This window comes from Lepisosteus platostomus, chromosome 15 (assembly GCF_059453375.1).
Source record: "Lepisosteus platostomus isolate fLepPlt1 chromosome 15, fLepPlt1.hap1, whole genome shotgun sequence".
NCBI classification, from domain to species: domain Eukaryota; kingdom Metazoa; phylum Chordata; class Actinopteri; order Semionotiformes; family Lepisosteidae; genus Lepisosteus; species Lepisosteus platostomus.
This window is the reverse complement of record NC_142625.1, coordinates 1,422,776-1,434,512: the sequence shown is the minus strand read 5'-3', so window position 1 is coordinate 1,434,512 and position 11,737 is coordinate 1,422,776. Positions and strand designations below refer to the sequence as shown.

At 50.9% G+C, this 11,737-nt stretch overlaps 3 non-coding genes across 3 annotated transcripts; all 3 read right to left on the bottom strand.

The window, feature by feature from the left end:
* Positions 1 to 2,625: 2,625 nt before the first annotated feature.
* LOC148647573 (U2 spliceosomal RNA) lies at positions 2,626 to 2,822 on the bottom strand. The gene has a single exon (XR_015927023.1). It is a non-coding gene; the product is annotated as a U2 spliceosomal RNA (small nuclear RNA).
* Positions 2,823 to 6,750: 3,928 nt separating this feature from the next.
* Positions 6,751 to 6,944, bottom strand: LOC148647572 (U2 spliceosomal RNA). Its single transcript, XR_015926860.1, has one exon. It is a non-coding gene; the product is annotated as a U2 spliceosomal RNA (small nuclear RNA).
* A 2,933-nt stretch (positions 6,945 to 9,877) lies between these two features.
* Positions 9,878 to 10,066, bottom strand: LOC148647571 (U2 spliceosomal RNA). The gene has a single exon (XR_015927039.1). It is a non-coding gene; the product is annotated as a U2 spliceosomal RNA (small nuclear RNA).
* Between the last annotated feature and the right edge of the window lie 1,671 nt (positions 10,067 to 11,737).

Below are 11,737 nucleotides of genomic sequence, written 5' to 3'. Positions count from 1 at the left end.
ATACAACAAAACCAATACCCATTTAACCTCACAACCCAAACTTGAAAATCACTTAACAAATTACACTAAACGCACATCAACCTGCCCATTTCCATATTCCCACCCCTTATGCAAAAAAACCAGGCCCTCCACACCCAGAAAACATAAACCTTCCATCAATAACCATCCAGTTCAAAACAGAAATACTTCAACTCAAATTACATTCAACTTTCAACACAGATTCATATTTCCACCTGTTTCACATCATTTCTTCACACAAATTAATCATAATCAAAAATAAAACAAACACCATAATCACAAATCATCCTATTTACACTGTCCTGCCCCTTATGCTAAACAGTTCCCTCCCAACTCAACTTCCAAACCCCTTCTCAAAACTATCAAACCCCATTTTATTAATCCGTAAAACACTTGCTGTTACCCTTTTTTCAATGTCAGATTCCCCCCATTCTTTTTTCCGTACCCTCCTCTTCTTCCTTACCCTTAACCACCCTTCCTCATTCTTCCCACCTTCCGCCTTAACCATAACCTCTCTCTTCTTCTCAGCTACCTCTTGCATTATACTAATCTGTTGTTCACTCACACTCTCCAACTTCTCCACACTCACTGATTCATCCACAGACCTTTCACTGTCTTCATCTATATCACTCGCCCGTACACTCTCCACACACCTATCACTGTCTTCATCTATATCACTCCCCCGTGCACTCTCCACACCCCTATCACTGTCTCCATCTATGTCACTCGCCCGTACACTCTCCACACTTCTTCTGTTCACAGTGACACAACTGACCCTTTTCCCTTCCCCCTTCCGTTCCTTCATCTCAACTTTTTGACAATGCTTATAACCAAAACCAATCTTCCCACAAGAATGACACCGCACACAATCTCTTGTCACATGATCCCGCGACTGACACCAACTGCATAACACTGTTGTACATTGCACAGCATAATGACCTCTATCCCCACACCTTCTACATGTTAGGGGCTGTCCCGGATAAACCAGGTACCCCCTTCGTGATTCGTTTCCAAAAAACGCAGGAGGGTGAATCACCTCCCCTCCACCTACTATATCCATATACAGTCTTACCCAAAACACCCATTTCCCATCCCACACTCCATCATTGTCCAAATCCTTCTTTCCTTCACCTTGCAAAAACACATATCGCTGCAAGAAGGAAGCAATTTCCTCCTCTGTAACAAACGGATCCGATACCCATACCGTCATCCGAAGCAATTGTCCCGCAAACATCGGCTCCACATGAAAAAGGCTCAGCGGAGCCTCCCCCTTCCTTTCTTGTACCGTCTTCCACAAATCCAAACAAAGATCCCCCGACGCCAAAGTCAATTCAAACACTCCACGTTTGCCGAAATCCTGTAAACACATCATATCCGAAAACCGTAAATCAAAGAAACTAGTCAAAAACAACTTGAACTTATCCCTTGTCCAGTTTTCCAGTCCTTCCCGGCTCCGAAGCGAGAAACGCAGGGAGTTCTTCCTCCACTCCTTCCTCGCCCAAGGGAACCCGGCCATCGCAACAAACGCCATCCTCAGCCCACTTCCGATCTCTCCAAACAATCCTGACGTCCTCTGGTCTCGTCCACAGCACGGCAAATCCTCCACGTCTCCAACAGCACCGCTCTCCCGACTCCAGCATCCACGTTCCAGCCCTTCCGGTTACTCCATCATTCCGTCCATTCCATCCGTCCCTCGCCTTCCCGACCCTCTGACCAAGATCTCGGAATTGCGGGCTTGCCGGCTTAAACCTTGATCTTAGCCAAAAGGCCGAGAAGCGATGCCCACAAAGGCGCGGACCGACGCGCGGGCGTTCCGCTGGCGCACAGTGGCGCAGGCCGACTCCTCTGGAGCCCGGGACCCGCGCAGCTGCCGGCCTCCCTGCAGCCAGAGGCCTGCCGCGGGACTCTGCTCCCCCACTCTCTTGCCTGCCCGCCTGCCTTCCTGCCAGTCCCGGGCGGGGGCCCTGCTCTTTGATCTTCTGTCAACGGCCCGACAACGACCGCAGCCGCAGGGGGCGCCAGCCGCCCGGCCTCCTTAGCTTAGGCCCCTCCCACCGGCAGCAGCTGCGCCCAACCGGCTGCAAGCGAAAGCCGAGCGCCAGCACCTGCGGGCAGAGGCAAGGGGCAGCTCTCTCTCGGGAGGGAGGGAGGGACGGGGACGCGCGCGCACACACGCCTGCCTGCCTGCCTGCCTGCCGAAAAAAAAGAAAGAAAAGGTGGATATACTAAGTTTTTTGGAGGGAAAACGCCCAGCTGTCGAAAGGGGCCCGCCTGCAGGGACGGGGACGGACACACACGCAAGCAAGCAAGCAAGCAAGCCACGCCTGCCTCCCTGGGAAAAGGCTGAAAAACCTAAGTTTTTTGGAGGGAAAACGCACGGGAGCCGAAAAGGGGGCCGGCCTGCTTGCCCAGAGAGTCGAGACGCGGGAAAGCGCACAGAGGGAGCACGGGAACCGAGAGGGCGAGAGAGAGACAGAACACAGAGACACACAGATGGGGGACGAGGGACGAGACCCGAGAAGAAGGAGCTCCAGTCCACTTCGCTCGCTCGCTCGCTCGCTCGCTCGCTAGCTAGCTAGCTACGTCTGTCTTTTCACCGCTGAGAGAAGGTGGTGCACCGCTCCCGGAGGCGCTGCAATACCGGGCCGATGCGTGGAGAGGACGGAGCAAGCTCCTGATCCAGCTCCCTGTTCCAAAAATCCGTTTAATATGTGGTCCCCCGATGGGGGACGTATCAGATATTAAACTGATAAGAACAGATTTTTTTTTTTTTTTTTTTTTTATTACAAAAATACAAAATACATCAAACCACAATCCGCTAAACAAAAACCCCTAACCCTTGAAACCAAAATTCCCCAAAAACCCCAAACTTCACAAAACCAATCATTATCATAATCCCACCCCTTATTCAAATGAACTGTTCTCTATTCTCAGATCATTCCATACTCTTCACCGCATAAATGCTCCCATCCAAACAAAAATTACCGCCGACCAAATTCTAAACTTATAGTTAATGCTTTATGCAACTCTCTCGCCGTCTGGCCGCACTCATTCGCTGTCTTCCCACCTATCCGAAACTTCACTGGAATATCCCCGTCCTTTATTAACTCAATACGATTCTCTGGAAACCTTTGTTCCACTTCACTTATTGTGGCCAAGCATTTCTGCCATTTAGCCTTCATCACCCTCTGCCAATCAGGGTGGAGACTAGACTCCTCCCACACTTTACAATGAATGTCCTTGATCTCTGGACATTGCCTCTGGGCACCCCCACCTCCACTTGCACACTTACTTATACATTCACCTTTCCCAGCACTCACCCCTACTTCAGATTTCTTTTTCATACTCTTTTTCCCCCTCGTGGCCTCTGCAGACCCTAAGGGTGGAAAATTCTCCTCATTCAGCTCAATTTCTTTTACCGGCGGTCCAGGTGCTAAGTCCCACGAAATGCTCGCAATGCCCGTTAACGGCATCTTCAACAACCCTTCAGCATACCCTTCCTTCTTCCACTCCTTTTCACACTGTTTGACATACTCCTCATGCTCTCTCTCAACATCGCTGTCCGTAAACTCCCAAGCAGACAATCCCTTATCTCTGATGTCACTACTACTGCCCTTCACACTTACTTTTGAGGCTACTTCTCTCACACCCTCCACTTTAGGTCTCTGCTGACACCTCTCCACTCGTTCTTTACTCATTCGGTCTTTAATCACCTCACCACCACCTGATGTCACACCTTCCTTGCTTTTCCCCATTTCTTTTTTAACTTTCCCTTTCATGCTCCCCACAACTTCTCCCACCTTCAACCTTTCCACTACCTCTCCTTTCGACGTCTCCACATGCACACCATTCTTCACCCCCTCCACTAATTCCGCCTTACCTACCACACCTGCTTTTACTATTCGTTTTTCCTTTACCCTCATATTCCCCTCCCCTTCACCTACGCTCATCTTCCCCTTATCCTCTACCTTCAACTTCTCCTCTTGCACACAACCCGTTCTCTCCCCCGCAAACTTACCCTTACCTCCCTCGGCACCCTCCACTCGTTCTTTGCTCATTCCATCCTCAATCCGTTCTCCACCTCTTGATGCCACACCTTCCTTGTTTTTCCCGGTTTCTTTTTTAACCTTCTCCTCCATACACCCCACACCTTCTCCCACATTCAAACTTTCCATTACCTCTTCCTTCGACGTCTCCACATGCACACCATCTTTCATCTCCTCTCCCGCCAACTTACTCTTACCTCCCTCGCCCTCCTTGTTTTTCCCAGTTTCTTTTTTAACCTTCTCCACCGTACACCCCACATCTTCTCCCACATTCAGACTTTCCATTACCTCTTCCTTCGGCGTCTCCATATGCACACCATCTTTCATCTCCTCCCCCGCCAACTTACTCTTACCTCCCTCGCCCTCCTTGTTTTTCCCAGCTTCTTTTTTAACCTTCTCCACTGTACACCCCACACCTTCTCCCACATTCAAACTTTCCATTACCTCCCCTTTCAACGTCTCCACATGCACACAATCCTTCGCCCCTTCCCCTGATTCACGCTTTAACCCCACAATGTTCCCACTCCCACCCTCTTTAGAAACACTACTTATTGTTTCAGCTACGCTTGGCCCCTCACTCAATTGACACTCTTCAGCTGGTCGCATTCCGGTTACCCTCAAACTCCCCACACCTTCCCCTGTAACTTTATCCTCTACCTTCAACATCTCCTCTTGCACACTATCCATTCCCTTTACCACAAACTCACAACTACCTCCCTCGGCACCCCCACCCGTTCCCTCCCTCTCTAATTCCCTGACCTCCACGCACACCTCACTCATATCATGCACACTCACCTCCCCGTCCCCAACTATCACACCTCCCCCTACCTCTTCTGCCCCCTTTTGTTCCTTCACACCAACTTCCTGTACAAAGACTTTTCCCCTTCCCCTCAAACACTCCCTCTGCAGATGACCCCATTCCCCACATACAAAACATCGTACACAATCCTTTGTCCCGTGCCTTCGTGATCCACACTGACCACAGTTCATAGTTCCACATTGCTTCGCATAATGTCCCAGTTCAAAACATTTCCAACACACCCGGGGCTGTCCCGGATAAGACAGGTATGCCCCGTCCGACCCTATTTCGAAAAACGCCGGGGGGTGAAGCACCCCCTCCTCAGCCGCCGGACACTGACGCAGACTCATCCAATACCGCCGCTTCCCAGTCCACACGCCATCTTCATCCCGTTCCTTCTTCCCTCTTCCATACAATGTCACATATTTCCCCAAAAACCCCTCTAAGTCCTCCTCTGAAACGAAAGGATCCAACACAAAAACAGTCATGCCTTTCAAATTCCCCGCAAACCACGGTTCTACTTTAAAGAGGCTCAATGGCGCCTCCTCCCTTCGTACTTGTATCAAGTCCCAAAGTTCCCAAACCAAAGACTCAGAAATCAAAGTCAAATCAAAAATCCCCCGTTCACAAAAATCTTGCAAACAAACTAAATCAGGCATCTGTACATTCAAAAAACGCTTCAAAATTAAATCCTTAAACTTCCCTCTGTTCCATGCTCCCAGGCCATACCTCGCAACACGAAGCGAAGGGAGTTCTTCCTCCGCTCCTTCCTCGGCCCAGGGAATCCCGCCATCGCTCCAGCCGAACGCCAACAGCACGCTGCCCCAACTCCTTCCACGGCCTCCAGGTAACTGCCACCACCGCCGTCCAACTCTGCACCGTTCTGCACTCCTCCTCGTCACCGCCGTCGATCTTCTCCCTTCCACGTTCCACGCTCAGACCTTCACGCCTTCTGATCCTTCCAGCTCTTCCCGTCGCCTTCCCGACCCCCGACTAAGATCTCGGAATTGCGGGCTTGCCGGCTTAAACCTCGATCTTAGCCAAAAGGCCGAGAAGCGATGCCCACAAAGGCGCGGACCGACGCGCGGGCGTTCCGCTGGCGCACAGTGGCGCAGGCCGACTCCTCTGGAGCCCGGGACCCGCGCAGCTGCCGGCCTCCCTGCAGCCAGAGGCCTGCCGCGGGACTCTGCTCCCCCACTCTCTTGCCTGCCCGCCTGCCTTCCTGCCAGTCCCGGGCGGGGGCCCTGCTCTTTGATCTTCTGTCAACGGCCCGACAACGACCGCAGCCGCAGGGGGCGCCAGCCGCCCGGCCTCCTTAGCTTAGGCCCCTCCCACCGGCAGCAGCTGCGCCCAACCGGCTGCAAGCGAAAGCCGAGCGCCAGCACCTGCGGGCAGAGGCAAGGGGCAGCTCTCTCTCGGGAGGGAGGGAGGGACGGGGACGCGCGCGCACACACGCCTGCCTGCCTGCCTGCCTGCCGAAAAAAAAGAAAGAAAAGGTGGATATACTAAGTTTTTTGGAGGGAAAACGCCCAGCTGTCGAAAGGGGCCCGCCTGCAGGGACGGGGACGGACACACACGCAAGCAAGCAAGCAAGCAAGCCACGCCTGCCTCCCTGGGAAAAGGCTGAAAAACCTAAGTTTTTTGGAGGGAAAACGCACGGGAGCCGAAAAGGGGGCCGGCCTGCTTGCCCAGAGAGTCGAGACGCGGGAAAGCGCACAGAGGGAGCACGGGAACCGAGAGGGCGAGAGAGAGACAGAACACAGAGACACACAGATGGGGGACGAGGGACGAGACCCGAGAAGAAGGAGCTCCAGTCCACTTCGCTCGCTCGCTCGCTCGCTCGCTCGCTCGCTAGCTAGCTACGTCTGTCTTTTCACCGCTGAGAGAAGGTGGTGCACCGCTCCCGGAGGCGCTGCAATACCGGGCCGATGCGTGGAGAGGACGGAGCAAGCTCCTGATCCAGCTCCCTGTTCCAAAAATCCGTTTAATATGTGGTCCCCCGATGGGGGACGTATCAGATATTAAACTGATAAGAACAGATTTTTTTTTTTTTTTTTTTATTGCAAAAATACAAAAGAAATTCCCAAAACTCCAAAAAACAAATCACAATCCCAAAAACACAGTAATCACAATAACAACCAAAGTCATATCAACCAATAACTCTGTTAAACACAAAATTCCATTCAATAGTCAACTAACAAAAACTTCTGCATACTTACAACACTTCCCATTCAATTCTCAACAAATTATTACACAGAAAAATCAATGTACAACACAAATCTGTTCATATCCCATTACATAACCTCAAACCCCACTAATCTCCATAATCCCGCCCCCTATACAAATTAAACAAGATCCCTTTCCCAAACTTACAATACATTCATTTTCTTAACCTCATTATATACAATCAAACGCCCCATCCCAGTTTCCAAAAACAATTCACCCCACAACATCATCCCATTTACATTTTTCACCCCTTATACAAACCCTTCCAATAATCAAAAATCATTTAACAACCAATACAATAACTTTCTTATACTAATACATATTCAGGTCAATTAATAACAAAAACAATACACAGCAAAACCAATATCACAGCTCATCATTATTCAGTTCCACCCTTTCTAAGCAACCCACCCTATAACCCAAAACCACCACAAAACCACTCTCACCTTACCATAATCCCACCCCTTATGCAAATATAACCCTGACCTCTGAAAAAACTATAATTTAGCTCTCCATCACCCCTTCCCTTTCTTTTTTCCTTTTTTTCTAACCGTCTGTCCCACCCTTACCTTCCCCTTCTTATTTTTCCGTACCTTCTTCTTCAGCAGTCTTTCCCCTCCTTCACTTTGCACTAAATCAAACTTTATTTCACCACCTATTAACTTCATCCAACTAAGTCCACTCTTCCCCTCATCCTCTTCCTCTTGTCCACCTTCAGTTTTTGTACATCCTTTAAACACAAAAACATCAATCGCAACTTTCCCTTCATTCTCCGACGCACACGCCACACCTTCCACATTCCCATTCTCACTGTCAGTTTTCCCACTTTTACCATCTTTAGACACAAAACCATCCCGCACAACCGCCCCCTCACTCTCCGACACACTCACCACACTTTCCACTTCAGACTCAGTAATTAAACCCATGTCCACATCACTATCCTCGATCATTTCACTCTTTCCCATATCCACAACACTCCTCCCATCTCGCCTCTCCGCACAATCTCTATAAAAATGCCCAACCTCCCCACATGCATAACACTGTACCTCCCGCACACAGTCCTTCGTGACATGATCCTTTGATTTACAATGATTACAATACAACTTTTTACATTGTACAGCAAAATGTCCCCGAGTCCCACATCTCCAGCACGCTAAGGGTTGTCCTGGGTAAACAAGGTACCCTCTTCTAGATCCAATGGCGAAAAACGCTGGGGGGTGAACAACTCCCCCCTCCTCTGTCGCACTCAGACGCAGTCTCACCCAGAACTTCCACTTCCCAGTCCACACATTGTCTTCATCCCGTTCTTGCTTCCCCGTCCCCTGCAGAACCACAAACTGCTGCAAAAAAGAAACAATGTCCTCCTCTGGAACAAAAGAATCAAACATCAGCACAGTCATACATTTTAATTCCCCAGCAAACAATGGCTCCACTCGAAAGAGACTCAAAGGAGCCTCCTCCTTCCTTGCCTGCACCGTGTCCCATAAATCAAAACAAAGAGTCTCCGAAACCATAGATACCTCAAAAATACCTCGGACATGAAAATCTAACAGGCAAAAAATATCCTCCATTCGAACATCCAAAGCACGTTTTAGAACAAAAGACTTAAACTTATCCCTTGTCCACTCTGCCAGTCCATCCCGACCTCTCAGGGAAAACCGGAGGGTGTTCTTCCGTCGCTCGTTCCTTGCCCAGGGATGTCCAGCCATCTTTCCAGCAACCAGGTCACAACACGCCGTCTGATCCACCAGGAAATCGCCACCGTCGTCCAAACTCCTCCCGCAGCACAGCAATCCTCCTCGCCACGTCAATTCTCCAGGCTTCCAACTCTTCAATCCAGCATCACTCCATCCGGTCCATCCAGTCGTTCCCCTCGCCTTCCCGACCCCCTGGACTAAGACCTCGGAATTGCGGGCTTGCCGGCTTAAACCTTGATCTTAGCCAAAAGGCCGAGAAGCGATGCCCACAAAGGCGCGGACCGACGCGCGGGCGTTCCGCTGGCGCACAGTGGCGCAGGCCGACTCCTCTGGAGCCCGGGACCCGCGCAGCTGCCGGCCTCCCTGCAGCCAGAGGCCTGCCGCGGGACTCTGCTCCCCCACTCTCTTGCCTGCCCGCCTGCCTTCCTGCCAGTCCCGGGCGGGGGCCCTGCTCTTTGATCTTCTGTCAACGGCCCGACAACGACCGCAGCCGCAGGGGGCGCCAGCCGCCCGGCCTCCTTAGCTTAGGCCCCTCCCACCGGCAGCAGCTGCGCCCAACCGGCTGCAAGCGAAAGCCGAGCGCCAGCACCTGCGGGCAGAGGCAAGGGGCAGCTCTCTCTCGGGAGGGAGGGAGGGACGGGGACGCGCGCGCACACACGCCTGCCTGCCTGCCTGCCTGCCGAAAAAAAAGAAAGAAAAGGTGGATATACTAAGTTTTTTGGAGGGAAAACGCCCAGCTGTCGAAAGGGGCCCGCCTGCAGGGACGGGGACGGACACACACGCAAGCAAGCAAGCAAGCAAGCCACGCCTGCCTCCCTGGGAAAAGGCTGAAAAACCTAAGTTTTTTGGAGGGAAAACGCACGGGAGCCGAAAAGGGGGCCGGCCTGCTTGCCCAGAGAGTCGAGACGCGGGAAAGCGCACAGAGGGAGCACGGGAACCGAGAGGGCGAGAGAGAGACAGAACACAGAGACACACAGATGGGGGACGAGGGACGAGACCCGAGAAGAAGGAGCTCCAGTCCACTTCGCTCGCTCGCTCGCTCGCTCGCTCGCTAGCTAGCTAGCTACGTCTGTCTTTTCACCGCTGAGAGAAGGTGGTGCACCGCTCCCGGAGGCGCTGCAATACCGGGCCGATGCGTGGAGAGGACGGAGCAAGCTCCTGATCCAGCTCCCTGTTCCAAAAATCCGTTTAATATGTGGTCCCCCGATGGGGGACGTATCAGATATTAAACTGATAAGAACAGATTTTTTTTTTTTTTTTTTTTTTTTATTAAAACAAATCATAACAAGTCATACACTGAATCACAATCGACAACAAAAAACCATCAGTTAGACAACCTAGGGTAACAGACTAACAAAATCAAATCATCACATTATACAAAGAAACTTTTCCAGATTTAACAGAAAAAATTACATAGCAAACACAAAGTCTTGACACATTCATACTTAGGTACAGTTGTTCATCACTTCCCACCCCCGTCACTCTGCTATCCGATATACATCTCATTTCCATAGCTCCACCCCTTATGCAAACTACCCATTTAAGCCCCACATTTACTCTTTCTTATTTCTACTTTAAACCCCTAACACAAACAAATCTTTCCATCTTTCTTTTGCCGCAGAAAATCCCCACTTCCTTATGTCCCACTTCACCCGGTTCCCAATATCATGTCTCACTCTCCATACCACAGCTCCCACTGACCCTTGCACCCCATGTTTCACTAAATTACTTCTGTCTTGCCACACATACAATTTCACCAAACTAATCAACAACCACACCAAAAACTTCTCATTCCACTTCTTTACCCCAGTCAAACCTTTTATCACCATCTCGTAGCTTAGCCGTTCCTGTGAAAAAAAAGATGGCACCCACCCTGTGCACTCCCTCCACACCTGCTGTGTAAAGTCACATTCCCAAAAAACATGTTTAACTGTTTCCTCCCTGGTACACAGCAAACGGGGACATTCTTTCTGTCTGGATAAGCCATGTTTATTCAGAACCTCCCTCACCGCCAGCCTACCCCATACACACAACCAGTTCAGATCACACATCCTGTTGTCCAAGGGCTTGGGTTGTATGCGTGTCCAGGTTCCGCGGGACACTCCCACCACTGCTGCACTGTTGTCCTCTCTCAGCTCCTTGTACATTGCCCGGTGGCTAAGGGAAGTTAACCCTGCCTTTACCGCCTGATGATTCCTCAGCCAATGCACCGCGTGCCGATAGTGCCACGGTAGTCGCTCTGCTTTTGGCGTAGTATTTGTCCACTGTACCAGGTGTTTCATTACAGGGGCGAACCACAGATGAACAAAAAACTTGCAGAAATGCGCCGGATTGCCATGCAGGACTTCACAAAGGCTGGAGACAAAAACACAGTCAATCTTCAAAGGTAAGTCTGGGACCCCCCTCCCTCCTTCCTCCACTGACCTGTACATATCTGTGCGCCTGATGTATTCATATTTTTGCCCCCACATGAAAGCAAAAACCGTGCGTACTAGTTCCTTCCGCAACCTGGCCGGCATAGGATAAACCACTGCCAGGTGGAAAAGCAGCGGCATTACCTCAACTTTCAAAACCAATACCTTCCCAAGAAAAGACAGAGACCTATGCTGCCACAATCCCAGCTTTGTGTTCACTTTCTTTATTTTCTCCTCCCAGTTCAGCCGGGCGGCACCTTCAGAGTGGAACTGGACTCCGAGGATCTTGACTGGGGACTGCAACACTGAGAGCCCTCCAATCTCGTCCTTTTTCTCTCTCCAGGTACCCCAGTACTTGATCGTGCTCTTACTCTTGTTTAGCCTTGCCCCCGTACCGACCTCAAATTCCTGAGCAATGCTGAGTACACGGTGCAGACTCTCCTCTGAGCTCAAGAACAGGGTGATGTCATCTGCGTATGCAATGGCCTTCACCTGCCTTCCTTTGCTTCCCGGCACCATGACGCCTCTCACTCCTGG